Source organism: Schistocerca piceifrons, chromosome 8 (assembly GCF_021461385.2).
Source record: "Schistocerca piceifrons isolate TAMUIC-IGC-003096 chromosome 8, iqSchPice1.1, whole genome shotgun sequence".
Taxonomy (NCBI): Eukaryota; Metazoa; Arthropoda; class Insecta; order Orthoptera; family Acrididae; genus Schistocerca; species Schistocerca piceifrons.
Window position 1 is genome coordinate 172,928,777 of NC_060145.1, and position 7,180 is coordinate 172,935,956.

Here is a 7,180-nt window from a genome sequence, read left to right on the forward strand (position 1 = left end):
AAGACAGTACAAGCAGTTAAAGTGCTGTTTCTTATTGGAAGAATTAGGAAGACTTCGCATCATATGGTAAATGGAAAGAGAAAGCACTCCATCATCAGGCCACAAGTGGCCCATAGGGACCATCCGACTGCCGTGCCATCCTCAGATGAGGATGCAGATAGGAGGGGCGTGTGGTCAGCACACTGCTCTCCCAGTCGTTACGATGGTTTTCTTTGACCAGAGCCGCTACTATTCGGTTGAGTAGCTCCTCAGTTAGCCTCACAAGGCTGAGTACACCCAGAAAAATGGCAACAGCATATGGCGGCCCGGATGGTCACCCATCCAAGTGCCGGTCACGCCCGACAGCGCTTAACTTCGGTGATCTGACGGGAACCGGTGTATCCACTGCGGCAAGACCATTGCCACGTGGTAAATGGAAGAAGGAGGGGAATTTTGCTACTGCATTGTGGTGCGCTTATAAACTACATACTGGTACTGCAGCCTGAAGGAGATCTGCATCTCTCAGGGTGCACTCACGTCTGTCATGTAAATGTTTGTGTCGGAAAGTTAACCGATTTTGTAACATATTACAGGTTCCTAAAAAACGAAATATTTAGTCTCATCTTTGCACTTTTGTAGTTCAGTTTTTGAATCTGTGCCTGTTAATCTAATTTATTAGACATAGTTCTTACATTTTCCTTCACGTCTACAGCAGAGTCCCGTAGCATGTGTTGATTGTCCTTGTTTGTCTGTGTAGTGTGGTTTTTTACAGTCTTTGGTATGTATAGGGACTGTGATGGCTGCGTGCATATGTGAGCCGAGTTGGTGACATTTCATGCTCTACTCCAGGCTGTGATGGCTTCAGTTACACAGCTTAAAGTTGCGGTGAATGGGCATCACTCTTGTGCCCATACAGATCCAACAGACGTCCAGCACGTCTCAGCCGGCTGATCGATCTGCACTGGTGCCCAGCCCAGTTACTGCTCACACTGAGGTTGACTACTCATCCATGGTCGAGTGGGAGGTCGTCTTGCGACGTGACAGGCTGTGAAAATCGTCCCAGGGGCCACATGTAGGGTCTACCTGGTTAGTCTAACAAACAAGTTCCAGGCACTGTCTGTGACTGACGCTGTCTCTTAGGGAAGAGACTCTCTCTCTGGTTTCAAGCAGCTAACAGAAGTGGTAAAGGCTGCCAGTCTTGCTTGTGAGACGAAAGCAGAGCTCACCATTTGCATCATAGTCGAAAGGACCGGTTGCAGATCTTTGGTACAAGGCCGGAATTTGGAAATTTGTTTTTATGATCTTATGGGTCCAAACTGCTCAGGTCATCAGTCCCTAAGCTTACACACTACTTAATCTAACTGAAACTCACTTACGCTAAGGACATCACACACACCCATGCCCAAGGGAGGACTCAAACCTCCAACAGGGGAGCCACGCAGAGAGTGACATGGAGCCCCAAACCACGCGGCTACCCTGCGCGGCTTACAGGGCAGAGTGGAGAGTCAGAATCAGGGGCTCAGATGGTTCTGCGACCGTGTAGGTTGCAGAATCCTTACTTGCGCCATAGGATGGTGGGGTTCCGTGTTTCACTGAATGGGTCAGGAGTCCACTACACGCAGGAGGCAGCCACACAGGTAGCAAGGGCTGTGTGGCGTGGATTGGGCGGTTTTTTATGTTAGAGGGTCTCGGGGAAATACAAAATGGGCTTTAGTCTGAAAGGATACAAGTCGAACATAGAAAGAACGTAGATACAGGAAACGTCGGTATAACAGTTGTAAATTGTTATAGCTGTGTTGGGAAAGTACCAGAGCTCCAAGCGCTAATAGAAAGCAACGTTGCTCAAATCGTTACAGGCACTGAAAGCTGGTTAAAGCCAGAGATAAGTTCGGCCAAAGATTTTGCGAAGAGCTTAACGGTGTTCTGAAAGGAGAGACTAAACACAGTTGTCGGTGGTGTGTTTATTGCTATTAGAAGTAGCTTATCTTGTAGCGAAAATGCAGCAGATAATTCCTGTGAGTTAGTACGGGCAGATATCGTTCTTGACAACCGGACTAAAATAGCAATTGGATCCTTTTACCGACTTCCGAACTCAGATGACACAATTGCTGAAAGGTTCCAAGAGTAATTAACCCTCAATAAAACGGCGAAAATACGTGCTTAAATCCGGAGGTACGTATAAAACATCATCCGAATTTGTGCTAAAAGCATTCTCTGAAAACTATTTCGAGCAGTTAGTTCATGAGCCCACGCTAATAGTAAATGGTTGTGAAAACACACTTGACCTGTTAACAACAAATAATCCTGAGCTAATAATGAGCATCAATAGGGACACAGGGATTAGTCGTAGCGAGATTGAATATTGTAACCCCCAAACCCTCCAAAAATAAACGAAATATATACCTATTCAAAACAGCAAATAAAAATTCACTAGACGCCTTCCTGAGAGACAATATCCACTCCTTCCAAATTAACAATGTAAGTGTAGACCAGATGTGGCTTTAATTCAAAGTAATAGTATCGACAGCAATTGAGACATTTATATCAAATAAATTAACAAACGGCGGAGCTGATCCCCCTTGATACACAAAACGGTTCGGAACACTCTTGCAGAAATAACGAAAACAGCATGCCAAATTTAAACGAACGTATAATTTGTAAGATCCGCGATCTTTTACAGAAGCTCGAAATGTAGCGCGGACCATCATTGAGAGATGCTTATACTTGTTTTCACAAGGAAACTTTATCTCGAAACCTGACAGAAAACCCAAAGTGTTTCTGGTCGTACTTAAAGTATGCTATTTGCAAGACACAGTCAGCCTTCTCTGCGCGATAACAATGGAGATACTATCGACGACTGTGCTGCGAAAGCAGAATTACTAAATATAACCTTTCGAAATTCCTTCACAAAAGAAGACGAAGTAAATATTCCAGAATTCGAATCAAGAATAGCTGCCAGCATGGGTAACTTAGAAGTTGGTATCCTTGGAGTACTGAAGCAACTTAATAAGAGCAAGTCTTCAGGTCCAAACTCTATACCAATTAGGTTCCTTTCAGAGTATGCTGATGCAATAGTTCCATACTTAACAATCATATACAACCGTTTGCTCGACGAGAAGATCCGTACCCTAAGACTGGAAATTTGCACAGGTCACACCAACATTCAAGAAAGATAGTAGGAGTAATCCACTAAATTGCAGGCCCTTATCATTAACGTCAATACACAGCATGACTTTGGAGCGTATTTTATGTTCGACCATTATGAATTATTTCGAAGAGAACGGTCTATTGACACACAGTCAACACGAAATTAGAAAATTGTTCTTGCCAAACACCACTAGCTCTTTACACACACGAAGTGTTGAGTGTTATTGACAAGGGATTTGAAATTGATCCTGTATTTCTAATTTTCCAAAAGGCTTTTGACACTACAAGCGCCTTGTAGTGAAATTGTATGCGTATGGAATATCGTCTCAGTTATGTGACTGGACTCGTGATTTCTTGTCAGAGAGGTCACAATTTGTAGTAATTGGTGGAAAGTTATCGAATAAAACAGAAGTAACTTCTGCCTTTCCGAAAGGTAGTGTTATAGGCCTTCTGCTGTTCCTTATCTATGTAAGAGATTTAGGGGGGGACTGAGCAGCCTTCTTAGGTTGTTTGCAGATGATGCTGTAGTTTATTGTCTACTAAATTCATCAGAAGAGCAAAACAAATTGCAAAACGATTTAGAAAAGATAACTGAATGGTGCGAAAATTGGCAATTGACGCTAAATAATGAAAAATGTGACATCATCCATGTGAGTGCTAAAAGGTTACACGATAATGTGAAGGCTGTAAATTCAACTAAATACCTAGGAATTACAATTACGAACAACTTAAATTAGAAGGAACACATAGAAAATGTTGTGAGGAAGGCAAACCAAAGACTGTGTTTTATTGGCAGAACACTTAGAAAATGTAACAGACCTGCTAAAGAGACTGCCTACACTATTCTTGTCCATCCTCTTTTGGAGTACTGCTGCCTGGTGTGAGATCCTTACCAGACAGGATTAATTGAGTACATCGAGAAAGTTCAACGAAGAGCAGCACGTTTTTATTATCGCGAATTAGGGGAGAGAGTCTCACAGACATGATTCAGGATATGGGATGGTCATCATGAAAACAAAGGCATTTTTCGCTGGAGCGGAATATTCTCACGAGATTTTAATCATCAGCTTTCTCCTCCAAATACAAATATATTTTGTTGACACCAACCTATATAGGGAGAAAAAAAATGGTTCAAATGGCTCTGAGCACTACGGGACTTAAATTCTGAGGTCATCAGTCCCCTAGAACTTAAGAACTACTTAAACCTAACTAACCTAAGGACATCACACACATCCATGTCCCAGGCAGGATTCGAACCTGCGACCGTAGCGGTCGCGTGGTTCCAGACTGTAGCGGGATAGGGAGAAAAGATCATCACAAAAAATAAGAGAAATCAGAGTTCGCACGGAGAGATACAGATGTTCATTTTTCCGCGCGCTGTTCGAGGGTGGAATAATAGAGAATTATTGTGACGGTGGCTCGATAATCCGTCTGCCAGGCACTCAAGTGTGATTTGTAGAGTATCCATGCAGATGTAGATGTAGGTGTACAAGCAGGAGGGTACTATATCCGCTACATTCGATGTCTCGTGGAGGAACAGTGTGAGCCGAGTTCCAGATAACCAATACATTTCGATATTTTGCTTTTGCAAAGAGTATAACACATGTTCCAGACTTGTACTGACCGATGCTGGTAATATAGACTGATATTCTCATTTCAATACTGTAACTGCCGTTCTGCAAAGACTGTTCTGTACCAGTCTTACTTACGTTACGTATCCAGTTACACTCAATTTGTTTGTATGCTTGTATGCAGAAGAGTTTAGCACTCTTTACTGGTGTAAGCAGAAACGAGCCTAATACATTTCAGAGTATTGTGGCGATATAACAAACGAATAATAAGAAGAAGACATGTATGATTTATGCATAACGTAGCTTCAGAGTGACGGAGTTTGAAACATTTTACGCAAATCTCTTGTGCTATCAATTGTGTGTAATCGTTGTAGTGTTTGGATTCCATAACAAAAAGCTACTGGGAGGAGAGAAATGATGGTAGAACATAAACACACACCCCTAAGGCTACACAGTTCTACACTTAAACATGCTGTAATTTTTAAAGCATTGTGGTTTCTGATGTATTACTCGTTTAGAATGAAATGCTGTTAATCCTCCAATGCAGGAAATATATTTGCAACACATGACGCACGTTCACCCTGCAAGTGTACTATCTCGCTCACTAAGGCGAAACTTTAAGATGATAAAATTGCTACCTTGTACATCAAAGAAAAAGAAGCATAGATTCTTTGTGGCTCATGCACTATATAGTTTTCCAGAAGTGTCCAATTATGGTTCCGAAATTATGCTAACCTCGCATCAGTACTATAAAATTATCGTCAGCAACGGAAAATGCACGAAACAACGACATGTTATGAGTAAATAGACAAACGCCTAGCAGCGGTGTTTGACGCGTGAAATTATACGCCGTGTGCTCCAACTCAGTAAACAGAACACAGTCTCTTCCACACACGACATCTATCAAGCAAATTGCAGTACCTCACAAACCCCAGTCACTAAATTAGAATCACTACGGCTATGAAACTGAAGACTCGATTTATGTCCAGTAAGTGGCAGTGGAATGGAGTACTTCGCATACACCATCGTTCGTCTAGAGGACGGTGTCAAAATAGGTTTTCCACCGGTTTCATAAACATGATTCATCGCACTTGCTTTGGGAGTCCTGTGCTGACTGCGGTGTGGAGAGGTTTGCTATTACCGACTGCAGGTAGATAGCGCTCTAAGTCACACACAGAACACGCAATTATATATGAGTCAAGCTCACGTTAGACCACACAACTGATAAATCCCGAGAGAACAACGGGAAAAATGGTTAAATGTGAGATATACGACCTGCTGCAACATCTCCCTCTCCCTAAAATGCATCATCAGTTTACCATTAAATCATACCTCGTTACAATACCTCTCAAGCGATTACTCCATCCACTTTCTTTCGTCCTTTAATGCAGATCGATGTTAGTTTGAAGCCAAATGGTTCTCGTTTCCAGGAAAGCATGAAAGACAGCAGTCAGCTTGCATGTATCCCTATTACCTCAATAGACATAAAGCAGAATGTTGTGAAAACCTTGCAACAATTGTTCTGTAAGGTATTTGTTAGCTGACACTGCATGGTTGTGATTGGTAAAGAGTTTAGAGAAGCACCTGTTTGGGTTAAAAACATGTAAAGAGCCTTGCGCAGGGTCAAACTGCGATCTGTTCTGTACTTGTATATTGCAGCCCCTCCCTCCCCCCCCCCCCCCCCCACAAGCTGTTAATACAATGCTCTTTATGTAAGGAAACTTTATAAAAACCCATAATGTGGTCGCCGATAAGTTTCGGGTCAACCCTGGGCTTGTGATCTGACGTATGTAAATACATTACTCTTCATTTGGTGGTCATTCACGTTGAACATTCTATTCCGGCCGTCCATGAAAAATGACAGTTTCCTTGGTTCCTGGTACTTCCATTTCAATTTTTTTTCGTATTTCTCTTGTTGTCACATACTAGTTCCTATGTACAAGAATTTCCCTCCACCAAGCAGACATATAAGTACTCTCTCATTCTCCCTCAACTTCCCTGTATTTTGGCTAATTTTTCCACAATTTATACATATTTTCTGTCAATTTTTGAAGTTTTACCAATTTTTTCTCGCTTTTTCACATGTAATCATGACATCACTTCTGACCACATATTCTAAAATTGCTTGTAAATATAGTACATCTGCCAACACCTAGCACAAATGCTCTATTTTTCTGTGTGTTTGTGTGTGCCTGTATCAGTTTCACTCGGAAACTACCACCATTGAATCCACCTTGAGACACCGCCCCAGACATATTGAGATTGGATTCACCTTCAAACCGTATCCCAGCCATGATATGTGGTGGATCCACCTCTGAACCATGTGTCATCCATAACACATGTTGTATCCACATTCGAACACCATCCCAGCTGCAACACGTGGTGGATCCATCCTTGACTGCTATCCTTGACGTAACGAGTGATGGATTCACCTAAGAGCTCTATCCTGAACCTATCCTTTGCCATGGTGGCCCCCACATGAA

The 7,180-nt window shown here is 42.3% G+C and overlaps 1 pseudogene; it reads right to left on the bottom strand.

Moving 5' to 3' along the window:
- Window positions 1–285: 285 nt before the first annotated feature.
- Window positions 286–403, bottom strand: LOC124712635 (annotated as a pseudogene).
- Between the last annotated feature and the right edge of the window lie 6,777 nt (window positions 404–7,180).